Below are 23215 nucleotides of genomic sequence, written 5' to 3'. Positions count from 1 at the left end.
TGTTTGTGAGGGTGGGAACTGAGCATTGAGGCTTAGTCAATTGCCAGGTGAACAGGACTGGCAAACTAGATGAGTTTCAGTGGAGGTTTACAGAGGGCAGACTATTCCTGTTTTAGGTATGTCGCTATACCAAGTGGGAGAGATGGATGGTGAGAGAAAAACTACTGTGACCTGCCTTGGATGTGCTATGTTTTCCTTTCTTCTGGAAGACAGAATAAATTTCTACAAGTTGGTGGCCATACTTAAGGAGAAGTTATGTGGTCTGAAAGCATAAGTTGCAACCTTGTGCAGCATCTGAGAAAATGAATACTTCTTGGACAAAGCAGACTGCAAAGAGTTACAAAGGGATTTCACAAAACTGGGTGACTGGGCAGGGATGTAACCCCATGCTCTGAGCGTCCCTACCCTCTGTTTGCCAGAAGTTGGGAGTGGACGACAGGGGATGGATCACTTGATTGCCTGTTCTGTTCATTCCCTCTGAAGCACCTGTCATTGGCCACTGTCAGAAGACAGGATACTGGGCAAGATGGACCATTGGTCTGACCCAGTATGGCCATTATTATGTTCTTAACCAGATATGGAAATCATTATCACAGATACCTCCAGGGGAAAGATCGGCAATAAGAGAATTAGAGAAAGTAGAAACCAAAGAAGTGGACAAGCAATTGTGACCAAGAGAGGAAAGAGAGCCAGGAGACATTTAACTCAACAAAAAGTATCAAAACATTTTCAAGTACTCAGCAAGTCAGCTATGGAAGAATCTGTCTCTGGAGGAATGGAACAGAAAGCTGCCAGCAACATACCTGATGTGTGTTCTTTCAGTGTGAAATAAGCAGCAGTCAAGAGGTTTTCTTCAGTCATCCTAAGAATGCAGACAATCGACACTAGCGATTACATATTGAGAAGGGTGGACAGAGAATTCAGTAAGGGACACAAGGACAATAGGATGGCATGCTGTCTCCCTGAGTTGTAACCACAGGATTAGATAGGTTTATGAAGTTGTCTTGCAAGTCTCCACTGACAGCGATACACATTGGAACCAATGACAGAGTATCCCATGGAATACACAGATTATAGAAGACCTCTAGCATCTTGGAATGGAGTGGAAGAAAAGGAAAGTTCACATGGTCTTGTAGATCCTACAGGTCCAATGAGTGAGGGAAGGAAGAAAATACTGGAGGTGAACTGTTGGCTGCACAATTGGTCTGAGACTGAAGGTTTTGATTTTGTGGAACATTGGTCCACATTCCCTTGGGAGAGGTGACTGTACAACTGTATGGGCCTGCATGTCACAGGTAGGGGGCTGACATTCTTGGCTGGAGACTACCTGGAGCAGCAAGGAAGACATTAAACTACCAGTGCAAGGAGAACTCAAACTTAAGAGGTCATGAGCAAATTGAACTGATATGGCAAAAAACACAAAGAGGAATTTTTCAATTGCTTATATACCAATGCTTTCTAGCTATCAAAAAAGAAGAATTACAAATTCTCATTCTTGCAGCATGGGTTACTTGCTGGTTTTAACTAAAGTAAATGGTGGATTCTGTGTAGCTTGAAGTCTTTAAAAATCAAGATTTGCGAACTTCAGTACCGCAGTCAGAGGTTATGGACCTATTGCAGGAGTAGGTTGGTGAGGTTCTGTGGCCAGTGATGTGCAGGAAGTCATACTAGATGATCATTCTGGCCTTAAAGTCTATGAGAAAAATGTTTTTATATAATTAGCATTACAGAAACCTGGTTGAACAATTCACAATTCACCAAATGATTGGTTTTAACCTGTTTAGGAAGAATAGAGTGGGTAAAAGAGGTATATGTTGGGTTTTGGAGGGAGGGGGGGAGTAGCACCTTAATTTAAAAACACCATTATCTGTTTTAGAATAATTCAGAACCACAGGGTCTTGCATGTACATGGATCAATGTGCTAATTAATAAAGCCTAGGATAGGGTCTGTTACAGGCCACTAAATCAAACCTGAGAACAATATGAGTTACTCCTTACAGACCAATGCTTAATGTGTTGACAGAAATGGTGCTGTTATGGGGGAATTCAATTTAGGAGACACGCTGGAGGCCTCATGCAGCCACTAATAAAACATCATTCCAGTTATTAGAAATTATAGATAACTTTCTAACACATGAGGTACTGCATACAGCAGGAGGTAGCTCCATTTTGGGTGTCATTATGACAGGTAATGGTGAATTAATCACTGCACTGGATGTTGGTGGTAGGGGACCAGTGATCATGACCTGATTACATTCAATATAGGCAAACACAGAGAACAGTCCCAACCAGTAATATATATAGACTTGGTTCTACAAGAGGGCTAATCTCCCAAAGCTGAGGAAAATTATGAATGAAATTGATTGGGAGAAAAATTAGACAGAAAAATGTAAATGAAAATTGAGAGTTCTTTAAGAGGAGCTTTTTTGGATGTACGAAGAGCTGTGCTTCCACAATCAAGAAAAGTGATCAGAAACTTATGTTGTCATATACTGTCTATCAAAACTCAGCTTCTTATTTAATTAATTAGTAATTAACATTTGTCACAATCACATTAATTTGATGAAGTTTCTAGAAATTTAATCTTACACCGATATTCTTAAAATAATTTTGGCCTTTGGGAGCCACAAATAAGGAATTGGAGTAAGGAACCAACTTTAGCCTCTTGGTAGACGTTTTATTTCCCTCAGAGCCTGCTGGGGGCACCAACACATCCTTAAAAACAAATAGTGAAACTGGGTAAATAAAACTAAAGAAACAAACACCAACATTTACATCTGATAAAATCATACACTGTACACACTAGACTTAAAAATAAATTTTACACTAATATTTACAGGATTCTTTTTATAATCTTAAATATTTTTCACAATCAAACACTTACAGGCTTGTGTACAAAAATCATTTACGTTATGGTCAAACTAAATGATTAAGGAGTGAGCTGTTTATAGCATAGACAGCCCTGAGGGAAAAGTGTTCTAGCCAAGAAGAACAAAGGTGAGCTGCTGGATAAATACTAAGAAACGCCACAGCTGAGGGCTTCGTTCTGGCTGCCACAAACAGATGGCATTTATTGGTAGCAAACAGACCGTAGAGTGCTGTTGTGCAACACAATCTGCCCTGTAGTAAAACAGCACCCATCAGGTGCTACCTGCTTGTACAAGCAAAGAGAGGAGTCTGAATGAATTAAAACATGTTAGTGATAAGACATCACAAAATAAATGATGCAATAAACACCCATTTTGCTGCACAGAGATTTCCACATAGAATTCCTATTAGTGCTAGAGGAAATTGTGAACAAATCTACAAGCTTCAAGATACGCTATATCAGGGGTCCCCAATGTGGTGCCCGCGGGCGCCATGGTGCCCGCTGGGGCATCTAAGTGCATCCGCGTGGCCAGTGGACGAGCATCTGCCGAAATGCCGCCGACAAGCAGCGTCATCCAGAGGCGTCGCCGCCAAAATGCCGCCGATTTTCAGCGGCGATGTCTCTGGATGACGCTGCTTGTCGGCGGCATTTTGGTGGCAACACCTATTGACGTTGTCGCTTGTTGGCGGCATTTTGGCGGATGCTCGTCCACCGCCACGGTCCTCCGTGGCTCGTTGTCTGGCACCCGCCAGACAAAAAAGGTTGGGGACCACTGCGCTATATTGTGTATAGCCAAACTCTTCAGAAACCTTCACTTATTTTCAGTGGTCTCTTATTTTCCTGATGTGAGTTTTTCCATTTCAAGGTCTCTCTGGTCCCCTGAAATTAACAAGATTCATGCTTGACAATAGCTTTTAAATTATCTAAAAATGTCTGTTTTTCCAATGGATCCTGTAATAAACTATTTAAAGGTTTATTAACTAGCAATAAGGAGTAAGAGAGTGATTTTAGAGGTTAAAGCAAGCAAAAAATATACACACCAATCAGTTACCCTCTAAATCCTAAGAGTGACAGAGTTGTGGTGATCTGTCTATTCAAGGAGTCTTTTAGGGCAGCCCCTGGAAGCAGCCCCCTTGGGATCTCTGACTTCAGTTTACAGTCTCTGGCCCTTCGGAGTTCAAACAGCCAAAAAGACGCAGTTTCTTCTTCTCCAGGATTTTTATTCTCTTCCCCCAGAGTTCAAGATGATGGGATGAGTTCACTTGTACGTCTCCTCTTCCTGGGGTGGCGGGGGGGGGGGGGGGGCGGGAGGGGGGGGGGGAGAGGGGGAACTATCAAAGTATTTTGTCCTCTGATGTTCCACAATGGTTTGTCTGGTGTCTATGGGTCTTTTATTGGGCAGGAGATAACACCTCTTGTGGTACACTAGTATTTCACACTTAGTAATGTTTCTCTCCTGACTGGGTTTTACAGTTTCAGAGCAAAACACGTAAATATTATCTTATAAGATGGGATACAGATATTATAAGTGAGATTAATGCATGCAGCAACATACAAACATTTCATAGAGTCTAAACACTAAATACATTCTTTTAAGACTAATACCTATTTTGAGCAAAACTAACATACAGATGATCTAGTCTGGTCTTCAGCTACAAGGTTGTCAGTTCTTAGCTAATGTCTGCAGCCTAGGAATGAGCTGGCATCTGGCCTGCCAGCATCACAGTTATTTCTTAGATATTCACTTAACCTTGTGCCAAAAGTTTGACTCTCAGATGTAGTGGCAGAGATTCTATTGTGCAAGTCTCTTCATTGCTGTCTTGGCTTTTCAGACATTTGGTAGTTGAAATGGGTAAGGAATGGTGTCCCTAGCCTCTGTTTATCAGAGGGTGGAGAAGGATGGCAGGAGAGAGATCACTTGATCATTACCTGTTAGGTTCACTACCTCTGGGGCACCTGGCATTGGCCACTGTTGGTAGACAGGATACTGGGCTAGATGCACCTTTGGTCTGACCCAGTATGGCCATTCTTATGTTCTTATGAAAATGTTCCTGAAAAGTAACTAGAAATGTAAGTGATTAAGTTATAGAGAAGGTTTATTGTGTCATTTTCAACTTTCAGTACTAGCATTGTCTTGTCATAACATAGCCCAGAAAGGATACAGTTTTTGCTATTCCTGATTTCTATCATTTTGATGTTAGCAGTCTTACTGAACTGGAAACGTATCTGAAAGTGGAAAAAGGAATACGTTTTTTCTGAACTCCTAAGAGCGACTGAGATGACTTAACAACCGAGATGATCCATTTAAACTGAAAATAAGTTGTAATAGATCTTTTGTTATTCCAAAGCTAAATCTTTTGACCAGATTGTCTACAAATAAAGGAGGGAACATTCAACTCCCAACAGGAAAGGCAAAATTCCGTGACATCATGCCACATATTCTGCTACCAACAAGGTATGCCTAAAAATGAGGTCATTTTAGATTAACTATTCTTGGGAAGCCTATCATGAATTACTTTTTGGAGCACTCCAGAGAAAACAGGAAAAAAGAGGAAATGATGAAGACTGAAGGCATAAATAGGGAACCCCATACAATCAGCTTTCACTCTCTGAGATTCCAGCTCCTATGACTGCTTGCGATAATATAGGCTGCCTTATCAAAGTTGCCTAACACTTCACAAGATCCTGTTTTCAGTTGCTTATAATTTTGTCAAACTTCCATCCAGGTTAAATTTTCCATGTCTGATGTCTGCCTCAGGCTGACTTTTATTGTAAAGTACCAGTCAAAAGAGTTTGGTTGTTTCTACTAATGAGGCTAGAGAAAAATAAAATCTATTTTGCCATTTAAAAATAGTTTGGCAGCCTTTTATATGAACAGTTCTAACACCCTCATGCTTTGGACAGGGACAGGAAATTTGGCAGGAGGGTAGCCTTTGTGTCAGGGATTTGTCTTTTATTGGTCCTGTGAAAATATGCCCAAATTTGGCCAAGTTATAAAGCTTTGGGGGGAGGGGAGAGAGGGAATCCCCACAATTCTCACATGCTTAGAGACATTTTAGAGATTAGCGCTAAAATCTCTAAGATTCTCTCCTCACTGAGCATGCTCCAGCCTCTCACAGCTTCTTGTGCTGACCAGACAAGGAAGTTTCCTTGTAATGGCTGCTCACAGCTGCTCAAGGATAAGGTGAGCCAGACACTGGAACTGAGAGCAGGGAATCTGTCTCTTCTGTGCACCCAATGGCACCCCTCACTGACAACGAGACATCACGGAAGAGGAAGCCTCCAGACTCAAATCCAGAGGAAACAAAATCCAGGCCAGGGGGAAGGAAAAGTAGTAGATGGGGACAAGGAGTCTGGTGACACGGGGACTGAGGGATCAGGGGAGGAGGAGAGAAGACTGGGATTGGAGTAGGGGGAGGGAGTGGGTTTGACTGGGCAAGGAGAGTGAGTCAGAGAGGGGAGACTGGGAATGAAAGCCACTGAAGGAAGGGGGAGGGGCACTGGCAGCTTGTTGTGTGGAGGAAGGAAAGGGGATGACTGGGACTAGCTGCACAATGAGAACCAGTGAGATTGGGAGAGAACAGGGGTGTTGGGAAGGGGAGGAGGGAAACATATCTGACAAGGAGCTTGGAGGTTGAGGGAGAACTGAATATGGTTGGGCAAAGCCAGGATTCCTGAGTCTCACCATTCCTCTGCTGTAAGCAAATAGCTGTGAAATCCACTGAAAATGTGTCCCGTCTTCCTCTAGTGCTGGTTCACATACAGGATGAGAACCTACTACTGCTATCCATACCCCGAGAGAGGCATAACTATGCTGATCCAACCCCTAATGCAATCAGCACTAAATCAATCAAGAATTCTTCTTCTGTTGACCTAGCTACTGTCTCTCAGGGAGGTGGATTAAGTACAGTGACTGAAGAAACCCTCCCATCACTGCAGTGACTATCTACACTAAAGCATTATAGCAGCACAGCTGAAGCACTGCAGCTATGCCACTATAGCATTTTAAGTCTAGACACAGCCTCACAGGCATATTTGTAAATTTTCCCAGGCTGACCTGAAACAACCAGTTTAATTCACTGACTACAGTTAATCCCTGTGTTTAGTAAATCAGTTAGTGGTAAATGTGAAACATGTTTTGATAAGAGATGTTTATGTATCCAAAACATTGAAGGATTTTTGCTTAATAAAAATAAACCTTATATTCTGTTGTGTGTATTTAATTCCAGTTACCATCCTAATGCAGCTTGACACAAATCAGGAACAAAAAGTTAATTATCTAGTAAATAAGACTATCAGGTCACTATTTTCTAACATACTAAAAGTGTACAATATGAATCTGAAAATTGCTTAAATAAATGTATATAGTTAGTATACCCTTCTACATAGCAAAAAGATATACCAAATCCAATGTAAAGGCTCTATCTAGTTTTAAATCAACATGTTTTAGTGTTTATATCAACCAATGAGAATGTACCTTTCTTTAGCAAATAACTGAAGTATAAATGAAAAAGTGAATTAAAATTGAGGCTTTCCACTTGGTGATTTAAATCACCTAGATTTAAAGCCAATCCACCCTGCTAACTACTCTGAAAAAAAATCAGGTCCCTGGATGTGTCAGATTGGGCATGCAAAATTAGTGGATACTTTTAATTTTAATCTCTTTGGGCCTCAGCTCCCCATCTGTAAAAATTGGGCTACCTCCTAACCTCCTAGGGTGTAGTGAAAACATGTCTGTGAAGCACTTATATACCACAGTGAGGAGCAACACAAAGAAGCTCATGAGGATGTCAATAATTCTGTCTTCAGAGGTCTTTGAATAGTGTGCAGTGGATAAGGCCTGAGGCCATACCCTGAACAGTAAGGAGGGAAAAATATTGAATAGCTGCTCATCCAGTGACTGCCTTCCATTCTGTGTACTGAATGAAACAGGGGTCCTATGGAAAATATAGTATCTAATCATGTAATTAGAGACTATATCATAATGCATATGCACAAAGAAACCAAATTAAGGTTGCACAGGCAACCTTAACACTAGCATTTCCTAACTTTTAAGTTAGTGACTTTGAAGCCAGAATAATGTTCTTTCAATATAGTTTTTTGTAAGTAATATATGACTTAGAGAAAATGCCCAAAATACATGTATATGCTTTCCTTTGTAACCCAGATCCTTGTAATGTTAGCAGTCTATTAACTAGCTTTACCAGAATAGATTCTAAATCTGTTTTTTGTAATATTTATGTTATTCTGCTAGGGCCTTTTTAACATAGTAAAATAAGTGCTACAGAATGAATTTACTGGCTGTTTAATTATGGTGTAGATGTTCATGCTCAGGGGGAGCCCAAGCCCTGGGGCCCTGCCACCTCACAGGGTCCTAGATCCCAGCTCCAGCTCAAGCCTGAACATCTACACCACCATTAAACAGACCCTTAGCCTGATCCCCATGACCCCGAGTCAGCTGGCACAGGCCAGCCGCAGGTTTTTAATTTCAGTGTAGACATACCCTCAGGGTCTTCTGGGAGGAATAGAGGGGAGCAGTTTTAGTTTTCAGCTGAGGTTCCTGATGATTGAGGCTCCTGAGCAAGTATACGGAATGAACACATTCTCTTGGACCAGCCACACCCCCTTCCTGGCCAACACCACCCAGTTTTGGAGACAGATTGGATCCCTGTAGGTTGTCTTTTCCCTAGCAGCATCTCTTCGTGTTGAAGATGTAAGTCCATAAAGGTGGCGGCATCAGTTAATCTTCTTTAGCAGAGAAACCAGGACAAGGTATGAATTGCAGTCCCTATGCTTCCAGGGTCCTTTAAAAAAAATTATTTAAACTGAAGCTAAACCAGGAACCCTGTACATCAGTTAAAAGTTTCAGGCTACCTCATAAAGGTGTGTACTGTACAGGTGTGGGGTTGAGGCCTCTAGGAGAGAAGGCTATGATGATAACACAACATTAATTACTATATTGATTCATAGTAAAAATATTTTAACAGGTGTTATAAAATTATCAAAAAAATAATTTCTGTCATACACCTAGAAAAACATTCACTGCTCTTTAAATACTGCTTATCCATGGAAAAGAAGGGATGTGAAAAGAAACTATTTACATGTGCTGTAACTTTGCATTTTCTATATGGGAATATGCAGACAGTCCTTTCAAGGGGCAAAATGCACTGACCTGTGATCCCTGTTAACACTTTGCTCGCCCGACAGCTGGCATTAGTAGTTTGGAAATTGGGTCTCACTTCTGGATTGAAGGCCCATTTCTTTGAAGTGCTCAGTGCCTCAAAAGAGATGCTGACCTGGCTCAGCATGTTGCAGATTTAGACCCAGATAAAATTATACAGCTCCACACTCAACAACTAACCTACATTTGCAGTTTGACTTTCACCTGAAAAATGTTGGTTTTAGTTTTTGTTTCAGGTTTTTTTTACCCATATATATATATTTTAAAGGAAACAAATCAAGCTAAATTTCTAAACCAAACACTTTTTGGCTGGAACTGTTCACCTCCTATGCTACATTTTTTGGCAAATAAACTATTCAACTAAAAGAATGTCACCCAGCTGTATATTATAAACCCACCTGAACGCCCTGTCTAGCTTTGGTTGGTTGGTTGGTTGGTTACATTAGGAGTACAATTCAGTTTATTTTATGCTTGAAAGTTGTAATAAGTTTACACACTTTAAAAAAAAAAAAAAAAACACAAGCTGCTCAGACAGCACTACACATCAGCAGCAGAGGGTAGAGTGAACAGCAGAACCTTTGTAACCACTTCTACCTCCAGACAAGAAACTGCTCCTTCAAGCAGTAGCAAGATAAAGAAGATTGGAGAGGGGGAAAAGCCTCTTTTGCCTGAATCTCTAATTACAGGAGGATGGAGGGTAGAGTGGCACAAAGTCAGCATAGTTCCAGAAGGAAAGAGAAGTTGTGCCGCCTAAGAGGGTGTGAAACAACATTCACTGCTGTCATCTTTTGCCCTTTATATTACGTAATATGAAGGAACCACGTGGGGATGGTGGGGTTAAAATCACCCTGTTTATTATATATGCACAATATGCCAGATCAGCTACAAATGCACATTGCTGCTCTGACTGGTTTGTAAAATAGAACACAATGAGCACTATCACAAGCTATTTAAAGGGATACAACTATTCATATACAGAGGGAGGGGGAGCAACTTATTGCAAAACCTGGGGTGCTATATGACTCCTTAGCTGTGTCAATCCATTTGCATTGCTTCAGCCTGGTGTTAAGGGCCAAATCCTAGTCCCACAAAAGGCAATGAGGCTTTTGCCATTGAATTCAGTGGAAGCACATTAATGGAGCTAAATGCGGAGCTTTAGTGGGGCTGAATTGACGAAGAAGGGCCTTGTGTAGGCCCTCAGCACAGGGGTGAGTTTCACCAACACACACACAATATTAATTACAATGCTTAAAGTTGTGGAGAAAGAGATATGGAGCTTTCTGCAATCCTGCACACTGGGGTGGTGGGAAAAATACGATGCTCTCTCTCTCTCTCCTTCTTCTCCCTCTTTCTGCACTCCCTCCCCAGTACAAAAATCACCAGCATGGAGTTTACCAGTTTGCAGGGTGTGGGGAACTGAATGTTAATACTCCAATTACATGGAGCTTTCACACTTGCAACATTTAAAATGCAAATTCAGATTGAGTGACACTGATCTAATTTATTCTTAGTTTTCAATTATTTCAGATGCACAATTTTAAAGAATGACACATTTTTCTGCAGAAGAAGATTTTATGCCATAACAGACACCTCACTTATAAGACAATATACTAAAGGGATTTGACACCAATAATATGTTTCTGCACTTCATTTGTCTTAAATTTGTTGCGCAAGAAGCTTACCAGATTTGTATTTGTTCTCCGAATGCTTTCGCCAAATCTTTTTGTGCTACATCGGAGTCTAAAGATTTAAATTCTTGCCTTTTTGTTTTACATGTTTTGATTATTCTAGCTCCAGTTTTAAGGGGAACTACTCATGTATCTCCTTGGGCAAAAAATCCTGCTTTGTGCACTGCAGTTGGAAAAAAAAAAAAAAGCTTTTTATATTTCTCATAAGTTAATGTGAATTAGTTTTGAGGGAAAATAGCCAACAGACCTTACATGTCTGGTGCTGCTTTGTAGAAAGTTGAGAAAAATAATATACTGCTCTAAGTTTTTAGCTGTTTGATACACCTCTACCCCGATATAATGCTGTCCTCGGGAGCCAAAAAATCTTATTGCGTTATAGGTGAAACCGCGTTCTATCAAACTTGCTTTGATCCACCGGAGCGCTGCTTTACCGCGTTATATCCAAATTCGTGTTATATCGGGTCACGTTATATCGTGGTAGAGGTGTATTTCAATTAAATAAATAGAACTCCATTATTCATTTGAACCATCCTATGCCTGTGACATTGCAGACTGAGCACTTCCTACATTAGCCTACCAAATTACCATAAAAAACAATTTTCTAGTGAACTACAGAGTCACCTATGAACATATGCCACGTTCCACGCTTTTATTCCCCACTTGGTGAATGTAATTAAATTCTGCCTCCCACATGGTAGATACAGAAATAGATCATTTAAAAGGTGAACCGCACAACTTCCTATAAAACAAAAATAAAAAGACTGTTTAAAATCCCTAATCAGTGACAGAATGAGCATGTTGAAATGTGCATGGTGAAAGTTACAAAAATCCACTTCAGAACAAAATATTTGAATACCTCCACTTATTAAGTCAGGCTTTTACATTTCTGCTACAAAATGGCAAGTGCTAGACTGGCAGAATTAGATTTTTATTATCCATTACTAGACAAGTGAAACTGAAAAACAGCTTTTGTTGTGGATGAAACAGTACTTTGGACCCTGAAGCCAATGAACCCTGGCTCTCTTGAGATAATAGATGTATCTGGCTACCATCCAATGGGATTAAATGGGACCAGCTAACCACAAAAGAATGACCAAAAAAAAAAAAAAAAAAAAAGATGCTTTTAAAAATAAATCTACAATGCTGCAAACAGTGTGGAACAGTTTGCATGATCAGGGCCTAAATTTGAGGGGGAGAGGGGGAATGTCCTGCTAAAAATTGTATGGTACTATGGAAAAATATTCATATTCTGGATTATTTTAAACCAGATACTGTTAATCTACCTAACACTGTTTCCATTCTCAGTTAAGACATGGTATTTTACAAGGAAGACAGAATACGTCTAATATCTAAGGGCCCCAGTCCTGAAAATACTTATGAGCATCATTACTCACTTGACCAGTTTCACTGAAGTAAATGGAATTACTCGGATGAGTAATTTATGCATATGCTTATGTCTTTGCAGGATCAGGGCCTTAATTTCTATTTTTCTGATTTCTTTTCCAGTTTTGATTTCTCTAAAAAAAAAAAAAACTTTAAAAGCCCCCAAAACAAAACAGCAACAACAACAGGGAGGAGCTGGAGGGATTTAGCTCTCCTCTCATTATTATTATTAATTTTACTAGGGCCAGAGCTATTAAGGATCATGGATGAATAATTAACTTTTGTCTAGAACACCAAAAATATCTTGGTAAAAATAAAAGATTGTACATTTGGTGAAATCAGTAAGTAACAATATTTTATCTACTATGGGGGGGAAAGTTCACTTAATTTACAAAGGCCCCAATCCCGCAAAGATATAAACATGTTTAGCTTTCAGCAGATGAGTAGTGTCACTGGGACCACTCATGTTCTTAAACACTTACTAAAGTCTTTGCAGATTTGGGGCATTAAAACAGATCATCAGTTACAAACTCTTTTGTGAAAAGCTCATCTTCCTATCTCCAGAGCCTAACCACAATCTCTTTCTGACCAAGATTGTCAGTTCTCAGATTGAGCAATGAAAGAAAAATTAAGCTCTCTTTAGTTAAACTGAGCAAAATGATGCAGTGAAATGTTATTAATAGTCCACCTAACATTCTGAAATGTAAACAGGCACATTAATAATTTTCTATTTAAAACTGCCAAAATACTTGGGACAGTCATGTTTGGGAGCAACATACTGATTCATGGCTGCAAATGTCAGTTAGATTACTTTCTTTGCACCCTTCAAGGTAGAGATAATTATGTGGCTGCTACAGTACCTCCAGTACTGGTTTAGGATTAATTTAGCTTCACTGAGACAAGAGTTACTGTATTTATTATCAAAGGCATTTCTAATATAGCCATCACAATGATACATTGCATCAAATGCAAAATCAAGGGTTATGCACTAGGTTTGTCTACAGAAGACCCTACTTTTCACCAATTGTTGATTTAGTTGTTGTAACTTAAGAGGTGTTTGTTTTATTTCTCTTCCATCATTGCAAGATGTTAGGATGTTCTTTAGCCTTTATTATTGGGTAAAGTCTTATACAAACAATTGGACCTTGATTTCTATAATCATAGAATATCAGGGTTGGAAGGGACCTCAGGAGGTCATGTGGTTTAACCCCCTGTTAAAAGCAGGGTTAATCCCCAGACAGATTTTTTTGCCCCAGATCCCTAAATGGCCCCCTCAAGGATTGAACCCACACCCCTAGATTTAGCAGGTCAATGCTCAAACCACCAAGCTATTTTAGGAGCTGGATGTGTTAATGTACTATGAGAATTAATGTATGATTTAATTTCATCCTGTCAGCCACCTTTTTTGAATAGCAGAAAGGAATGACAGACCAGAACAATCCTTATGACTGATTATGGTCACCCTTTTGTTTTAGGATAAGTTATAATGTCTACTATGATATCCTATATGTATTACAAATTAGGCACTCTAGTTAAATATACATTTCTTTGTTTTAAGGTTTTAGTAAGTAAGAGACAGGATCGTGTATTGTATCCATGTTAAGGAGATTAGAGGAATGTCCAGGGCCTGAAGCCCAAATGTAAGTTGTAGGCTTGATTTACAATGTATTCTGCTGAATATACAATACTGCTATCTGTATACCTTTGAAGGTTTCTGTAAGAGATTGTTTGTGTGAATGAGGAATGCATGCATCAGGAAAAGATAAGGTGTGAAAGCCATCACAAATGTCCAGATGTGAGAGACTTGGAAAGACCAGGAGACGGTCAGAAAACATCCATTGTATCCGATGCTAAACATGTTAGCAGCATTGACCACCTCAGAGGTGAGGCAGGCACCCCCAAAGGCGAGACAAGAAATAGGAGATAACGATGGAAAGCTGGACAATAACTATCAAATGATAACACCACTTAAGGACTAATGATTACAGGATGACATTGCAAAATGCATGGACTCAAATGGGAATTTACAACTGTCAAGCTGGGGTGTTTTGCCATGGAACTCTGGGTTCAGTCCTGCAAAGCCTTGGAGCATCGGATCGCAACTGACGAGAGCCCAGCTCCACACTCGTGCTCAATCTAACTGGCCATTAGATTGACTCGAGCTACACCAGACTGGTAACTATAAACATCACTGCAGGACTATATTATATAAATAAATTTGTGTGTATGACTGAAAAGCATATGCTAACTGTTGAATTTTCAATAAATGCTGCATATTATCCTTCCTCTATAAAGATCCCGTGTGCTTTGTATGAGCATAACATTTTCCCTCCCCCCCCCAAGCTGTCAGTCATGAGACCATTCTGCTCCCCTGTTGGAAGGAGCTCCCCCAGTGGTGACCCTCCTCCAAGAACATTCTGACCTAGCTACCCTAGCTCATTAAGGGCTTTAAATTTAGGACCATGACTTTGAAATTAATCTGGAAACTAATGGAGAGTCAGTGGCATGCCTGGGACATCCGTGTCATATGTTCTCAAAGGTCCCTCTTGCCCAGAGGAACGGCCATTGCTCAAAGAGTTTCTATGTGCATAACCTTCCCCGAGAGCCCCAGAAGAGGGGAGGATATAGCTTTAAACAGTAATTGTAATTGTGGGACAAGTGGGCCATTTCCTTGATCTGTGTCTAGGGTGACCAGACAGCAAACGTGAAAAATTGGGACGGGAGTGGCGGGTAATAGGAGCCTATATAAGGAAAAGACCCAGAAATCGGGACTGTCCCTATAAAATCGGGACATCTGGTCACCGTATCTGTGTCCCATCTTGTTAAATTTGAATATCAATATTCTTGTTTAAATATCCTTTAAATTTTTTCTAGAGAATTAAATGCTGGTGAAGGGGGATGGATTGAAATCCTTTAAGCCTGAAATCCTCTATTTATCCACAATATGGCAAAGGCAGCAAAAATGCAGGTTTCCCCAACTGTGATGCCAAGATGCCTCAACACTGAGCAGCAGGGACCACCGAATAGGGGTTTCATCTTCATCTTTGGTCTTAGGCCTCTCTGCTAACCCTGACCAATAAGGGCACCCCTCAATGCCATTAGTGATGCTGATTTATATCATTCATAGTGTTTGTACAAATCAGGCAGAAACTGGGGAATACCCAGACTAACCCCTTGCCTGGGTACTCCCCAGAATTAAAAAGCTGAAAGAATTTAGCTTTTTTCTCCCAAGGAAAAACAATAGCAAGAAAACATGCTCAAACCTGCACCTTTCAGGTACACTACATCTCCTATAAAATGTATATATTAGAAGAGGATTCCTTTGGGATCCCTTTACATGCTTATATACAGCAAGATCTGCCTCTCCACACATATTCTTTCCTCTCCTGACCATATAGGTTTAAGCTCTTCAGACTATAATAGCGATGACTCACCATACCATTCATTGGTTTACCTACTCCCCTCAGATCTGATGGGCTCATAGATGAATTGCCCAGGGTGAGGATTCACTTTGTAGAATGATACAACACAAAGGTTCCCAAACTGTGGTCTGCAGAGCACTTGCATGTGTTCCCCAGCACTGACTGGTCATATAATGCTGTATCCTGCATCTTATTTCCAATTGCAGGCAGCGTGCCCTAAATTGAGCAGGTAACAGCTGCTAACCTGCATTAAAATCAAGCTAAAAATAAATCAAAAACACATTCAAAGCAACCCTAATATTGCTTTCTCATGTAAGCAATTGCTGCAGGTGCCACAAAGATAGTATGGGACTACAAATGTGAGAGGACGGTTTCTGCATTAAAATGTAGTCAACATTTTGAGAACCCAGCTACATTTATTTTGTCTCATTCGCAGATTTTTTTTGCTATAATACATTCCCAGCTTATGGCACAGCAACTGTGAATCATGGAGGCCCTTTAACTAGCAGTACAGCCCAATTTTTTGTCCAGCAGAGTATGCTTTAGGTTGCCTGACTGATTTTTAAATCCAGAACGCTTTACTTAAGCATCAGGCTTGTTTATCTTGGTTTCGTTAGATTAATTCTTCTCAGTAAGTTTCAAAATAAATCCAACTTTTATTGTTTCATCCATTTTTGCAGTTGAGGGACCTGAGCAAAACTACAAACTTCATCCTACAAAAACCTGACTGTGGTAAAAGAAAGGGGAGGGAGCTCTCACCATTCCAAACTGATTGTTGTTGGAACCTGGCTAGTCCAAGCAGGGATCATAACTTAAGGTTTCACTTTTCCCTCCAATTCCAAGCATCATAACTCTTCATAAATGTTAGTCATGCAGTATCCTTGTGAATGCTGCTCTTACCCATGCCACTGAAAGGACAAGCAAGTTTCTGTGCAGTATAGCAGATTTTTGTGCTCAAACAGCAGATGTGTCCACACTGCCAAGCCACTTTGTGCACAGAAACTCCTCAATTGTGCGCTGCAAAAAAACCCCACCTCGACGAGAGTCATAAGGCTATTTGCGCAGAGGTTCCAGCGCTCTATTGCCAGTGTAGACACTGGATTGCTTTCTGCACTATAATTGGCCTCCAGAGCTATCCCTTAATGTCCTTCAAGTGACCACTCTGCTCATTGATTTGAACTTGGCTGCCCTGGAGACATGCACCCCTCCCCTTTCAAAGCACGGTTTCTGACAGCTGTTGCGTGCTGTGCTGACCTGCTCCAGGCACATAGCAAACCATTAATGTGGAATGCTCATGCTGTTGAACACAGAGGGGTGTGTGTGTGTGTGAGAGATTGCTGTGCAGAGAGCCAGGGGCTGATGTCCGGGTTGCCCCCCCTCCCCCTGCCTCAGGACTGGTTACTTCCTGCCACTGTCTGAACTTACAAGACAGCATGCGGACACACACTCTGTCCCCAGAAACACACCGTGTCTCTCCTCCCCCCTCCATACACACACACACTCCCTGTCTCACACTCTCCCCCTCCCCTGCTTCAGTTGAAAAGCAGCTAGCAATGTAGTAGGATTCCCATGGAACAATGAGATTGGAAAAATCTGCCCCATGAGGCATTGCAAACCCTTCCCAAAGCACCCTGCAGCCAGTTGCACAGTTACCACAATGCATTGCTGTCTTTGTCGTTGCAAAAGCTGCTAATATGGATACACTCCAGCATCACAAGGAGCACAGTGTGGACACGCAACAGCGGTTTAATTCCAGCGTTTTAATAAAAGTGGTATAACTTGTGGCCCAGAAACTTGCCAGTGTAGACAAACCCTGCTGGTAAATTGGGGAGTTAAGTGGTGGTGATAAAAAAGTAGTGAAAATAGTAATCATCTCCTGATACTAACACGGGCACCTGGTCTTTCCTAGTCAGAGGAACAAAGTACTGGTGTTTGCCCTTCAACATTGTTTCACATGTGACAGGCCACGGTAGTAAGAGCAGGGGAAGTGGGTCAGCCAGGGAACTTCTTTTAATTAACCAAATGTACAGGATTGTTCAGTAATGACACTGTCTTTGCAATGCAGTTCTTCATTTTCATTTGTGAATATACGATGTGCATGTATTGGACAATACTTGAGCTTATAAGATTACATGCGAAAGCACATTTATAGCTCTGAGGAGCAGAAGCTGAAATATTTTAGTGAAGACTGTCACCAACTAAACAAACTGTATCCAAGCAGCATGAAAACATCACTTTGGTTATTCATGACTTCGAAACGTCTGTATTTTTTAACGGAAGTGTCTAGCAGAGTACGGGAGGCCAAGTAAATCTAATCTACATTATATTACACATCAAATTAAAAAGAGAGCCAATTTGAAATCAGTTCATCTCAGCCACAAAATGTAGTACAACTAAACTAAAAAAAAATTAGTAAAACTAGTAAGATCTCAGGGTGGATCCAGATTCATAGATTCATAGATTATAGGACTGGAAGGGACCTCGAGAGGTCATCGAGTCCAGTCCCCTGCCCGCATGGCAGGACCAAATACTGTCTAGACCATCCCTGATAGACATTTATCTAACCTACTCTTAAATATCTCCAGAGACGGAGATTCCACAACCTCCCTAGGCAATTTGTTCCAGTGTTTAACCACCCTGACAGTTAGGAACTTTTTCCTAATGTCCAACCTAGACCTCCCTTGCTGCAGTTTAAACCCATTGTTTCTGGTTCTATCCTTAGAGGCTAAGGTGAACAAGTTCTCTCCCTCCTCCTTATGACACCCTTTTAGATACCTGAAAACTGCTATCATGTCCCCTCTCAGTCTTCTCTTTTCCAAACTAAACAAACCCAGTTCTTTCAGCCTTCCTTCATAGGTCATGTTCTCAAGACCTTTAATCATTCTTGTTGCTCTTCTTTGGACCCTTTCCAATTTCTCCACATCTTTTTTAAAATGCGGCGCCCAGAACTGGACACAATACTCCAGCTGAGGCCTAACCAGAGCAGAGTAGAGCGGAAGAATGACTTCTCGTGTCTTGCTCACAACACACCTGTTAATGCATCCCAGAATCATGTTTGCTTTTTTTGCAACAGCATCACACTGTTGACTCATATTTAGCTTGTGGTCCACTATAACCCCTAGATCCCTTTCTGCCGTACTCCTTCCTAGACAGTCTTTTCCCATTCTGTATGTGTGAAATTGATTTTTCCTTCCTAAGTGGAGCACTTTGCATTTGTCTTTGTTAAACTTCATCCTGTTTACCTCAGCCCATTTCTCCAATTTGTCCAGATCATTTTGAATTATGACCCTGTCCTCCAAAGCAGTTGCAATCCCTCCCAGTTTGGTATCATCCGCAAACTTAATAAGCGTACTTTCTATGCCAATATCTAAGTCGTTGATGAAGATATTGAACAGAGCCGGTCCCAAAACAGAACCCTGCGGAACCCCACTCGTTACGCCTTTCCAGCAGGATTGGGAACCATTAATAACAACTCTGAGTACGGTTATCCAGCCAGTTATGCACCCACCTTATAGTAGCCCCATCTAATTTGTATTTGCCTAGTTTATCGATAAGAATATCATGCGAGACCGTATCAAATGCCTTACTAAAGTCTAGGTATACCACATCCACCGCTTCACCCTTATCCACAAGGCTCGTTATCCTATCAAAGAAAGCTATCAGATTGGTTTGACATGATTTGTTCTTCACAAATCCATGCTGGCTGTTCCCTATCACCTTACCACCTTCCAAGTGTTTGCAGATGATTTCCTTAATTACTTGCTCCATTATCTTCCCTGGCACAGAAGTTAAACTAACTGGTCTGTAGTTACCTGGGTTGTTTTTATTTCCCTTTTTATAGATGGGCACTATATTTGCCCTTTTCCAGTCTTCTGGAATCTCTCCCGTCTCCCATGACTTTCCAAAGATAATAGCTAGAGGCTCAGATACCTCCTCTATTAGCTCCTTGAGTATTCTAGGATGCATTTCATCAGGCCCGGGTGACTTGCAGGCATCTAACTTTTCTAAGTGATTTTTAACTTGTTCTTTTTTTATTTTATCCGCTAAACCTACCCCCTTCCCATTAGCATTCACTATGTTAGGCATTCCTTCAGACTTCTCGGTGAAGACCGAAACAAAGAAGTCATTAAGCATCTCTGCCATTTCCAAGTTTCCTGTTACTGTTTCTCCCTCTTCACTAAGCAGTGGACCTACCCTGTCTTTGGTCTTCCTCTTGCTTCTAATGTATTGATAAAAAGTCTTCTTGTTTCCTTTTATTCCCGTAGCTAGTTTGAGCTCATTTTGTGCCTTTGCCTTTCTAATCTTGCCCCTGCATTCCTGTGTTGTTTGCCTATATTCATCCTTTGTAATCTGTCCTAGTTTCCATTTTTTATATGACTCCTTTTTATTTTTTAGATCGTGCAAGATCTCGTGGTTAAGCCAAGGTGGTCTTTTGCCACATTTTCTATCTTTCCTAACCAGCGGAATAGCTTGCTTTTGGGCCCTTAATAGTGTCCCTTTGAAAAACTGCCAACTCTCCTCAGTTGTTTTTCCTCAGATGTTAGGTTTTCATAGCCAAAAATAGCTTCATGGAAGTCAACATGGGGTAAATAAAAGATTTCACAGTGAAATTTATTTTTTGAGAAATTGAAGGTGATTGTTTATTGAGAGGCCATGTATGATGGGCTCATGTGCAACTTCTCGGTGTTGCTGTTCCACTAATCTAGACTCTCAACTGCACAGCCACCTGTCTCTCACTAAGTCACCACTTAGAATCAATAGAGATCATTCAGAATTTCTCTCGTATTTCCTTTGGTGGTGGGCAGGATTTGACTCCCCACCATCTGCCTATGTTCCAATAGTGATATCTGGAGAGGTTGGGACCATAGATTCCTGAGGGTGCTGCCATGTGTCATCACCTCCCCACATTGACAGTTGTGCCAAAGCCACAGAATGCAGGATACCATGGTCCAGCTACCAATTGTCCAATTTTGGCCTGGATATCTGCTTTGACTTTAGGTGAGTATGCCATGCACAGTGACTGTTCTGTAGCTCATTCTCCTTACAGACCCTGAAGAGTGGGGTCTCTAAGGTCAGATGGATAGGGGAGGAATGCAGCAGAGCCACCACCCCACTTGGGGGTCTTTTATGGTATTTTGCAGCACATGACAGACAGCGGGCAATTTTTTTCCTCTTATAGGCATGATGTAACACTCTTTAGTTTATACAAGTCAGGGGTGTAAGTGAGTTCTTGAAACGCTTAGCTTTTTCCACACCTTTAGACTACGAAAAGGTGTATTGTTGTGTTGTAGCTGTGTCGGTCCCAGGATATTAGAGAAACATGGGGTGAGTGAAGTAATATCTTTTACTAGATCAACTTCTGTTGGAGAGAGAGACATGCTCTTGAGCTTACGCAGAGTTCTTCATCAGGTCTCAGAACTCTGTAAGCTCGCAATCTTGTCTCTCTCACCAGCAGAAGCTGGTCCAATACAAGTTAGTACCTCACCCACCTTGTCTTTCCAATAACACTGTATTTATACTACAATTCTTTGGAGCAAAGAGCAAATCATATGGAATTTTATGCCAACTGAAAGAATGCATTAATAGTTGAAATGCCATACAGCAGCCTGTTGGCTTAGGGATCATAAGCGATATTCCCTAAAGCCTGTGCAGAGTACAGGTTAGAGAACATCAAAGATATTGTAATGTAAATGCTACAGGGTTACAGCTTTCTATTTTTATAATATTAGCATAAATGTAAGCACACAGAACGGCATCTGAGAAGCAAGAAAAGATTTTGTTCTACCTTACACTATACTAGTTTTAATGTGGCAAAATATAAATGTATACATCTAGGAACAAAAAATATAGACCATGCTTGCAGGATAAAGGACTCTATCCTGGGAAGCAGTGACTCTGAAAAGGATTTGGAGTTTGAAGTGGATACTCAGCTAAACATGAGCTCTCAGAGCAACTGTGGCCAAAAGGGCTAATGTGATCCTTGGATGCCTAAACAAGGGAATCTCAAATAGGAAGAGAGAAGTTATTTTACCTGTATATCTGCGGCTGGTGTGATCACTGCTGGAATCACTATCCAGTTCTGATGTCCACAATTCAAGGAGGATATTAATAAACTGGAGAGGGTTCAGAGAAGAGCCACAAGAGTGATTAAAGGATTAGAAAACATGCCTTATAGTGATAATCTCAAAGAGCTCGATTTATTTAGCTTAACAAAGAGGAAGTTAAGGGATAAATTGATCAGAGTCTATAAGTACCTATACGGGGAAGAAGTATTTAATAACAGACTTCAGTTCAGTAGAGAAAAGTATAACACAATCCAATGGGTGGAAGTTAAACTAAAACAAATTCAAAAATCTTTCCAAATCCCCTATTCTGGCCTTCTAACACCACCCCCCCGCAAACTTCCCCAAGCTTATAATCAGAAGCAAGCTCCCCATAGATCAGGACACACCAATTCATTGCACCTGTAGTTTGATTATAGCCAAAAAAGTGTCAGTACTGCATTTCTGTTCTAAAATCCCACTGAATTTTGTTAGACAGAGAGAGCTTCAGCAAGAGCAAACGCTAAATAAGGTTCTTCTTGGCTGAGCTCACAGAGGGGACCTGCCAACAAGACAAGAAGCTTTCAGAGTTGTTTAAATGGTGCAAATGCAAAAAATAAAAGGATTTTAAGCATAGAGCTATCCCCAAACCCTCACTCCTCCCCCTTGGGAACAGCTCAAGAGATTTTCTGAAGTTTGACTCTAGGCCAATAAATCTTCTTTCCCTCCTACCTCATCCTACAGAGGCACTAGAGAGTTCTTCTGGCCTTTCATAGGAATAACTCCCTCAGACAGAAGATTCTTTGCAACCCTGCAAATAGAACCAGGCTGGAGTACCTTTCTGAAGGGGTGGAAAGTAACAGAGATCACCTTTCTGAGGCCTGGAACACCTAAAGAAATTACAAAGAAATGCAAATATCAGAGGGGTGGCCATGCTAGTCTGTATCCACAAAACGAGGGGTCCGGTGGCACCTTAAAGACTAACAGATTTATTTGGGCATAAGCTTTTGTGGGTAAAAAACCCACTTCTTCAGATGCAGACTGCGCTCACTGTAGCACTTAGTGAAGACGCTACCTATGCTGACAGGAGTGCTTCTTCCATCGACATAGGTACTCCACCTCCCCGAGAGGCGGTAGCTGTGTTGTCAGGAGAAGCCCTCCCATCAACATAGCACTGTTTTGTCAGTGAGTTAGGTCAGTATAATTACGTTGCTCAGGGGTGTGGATTCTTCCAACCCAAGTGACAGTTATTCTGATATCAATTTGTAGTCTAGCCCAAGGCTATACCTCTTTCTGACTTTACCTATTAAATGAACTGTGTTACTGCCACAATTATGGGGATGGCTGCACCTCTGTCCCCTTCCTGGGCAGTGACAAACAAACAGCCTTCTTAAAACAAGAAAGAAGATTTGGCAGTTGGAACAAAGTATTAGAGAAAATTATTTTAACCCAAATAGCTTGGATGCATGCTCATCTAATCTTATGCTTCACTACGAGGCAAATTAAATGGGCTTCCCTCTTGGACCAGAGCAGACCCAACCTACATTTTTTTCCCCTGTTTAAGCAAGCCTAGGAACTCTTGCACTCGTTGAAAGAAAAAAGGCTCGTCTGCCAGTCTGTTCTTCCTGTGA

At 41.0% G+C, this 23215-nt stretch overlaps 1 long non-coding RNA gene across 2 annotated transcripts in view; it reads right to left on the bottom strand.

The window, feature by feature from the left end:
• Positions 1 to 441: 441 nt before the first annotated feature.
• The window catches only part of LOC117885092, a 74918-nt gene continuing 52144 nt past the window's right edge, over positions 442 to 23215 (bottom strand). For both annotated transcript variants that reach the window (XR_004647709.1, XR_004647708.1), the window contains 3 exons: positions 22317 to 22474; positions 21575 to 21656; positions 442 to 2715 (listed from right to left, as the gene is read on the bottom strand). This is a non-coding gene — a long non-coding RNA (uncharacterized LOC117885092). The remainder of the gene's footprint in view (positions 2716 to 21574; positions 21657 to 22316; positions 22475 to 23215) is intronic.

This window comes from Trachemys scripta, chromosome 11, assembly GCF_013100865.1.
Source record: "Trachemys scripta elegans isolate TJP31775 chromosome 11, CAS_Tse_1.0, whole genome shotgun sequence".
Classification (NCBI taxonomy): Eukaryota; Metazoa; Chordata; order Testudines; family Emydidae; genus Trachemys; species Trachemys scripta.
This window is presented reverse-complemented; position numbering and strand designations above follow the sequence as displayed.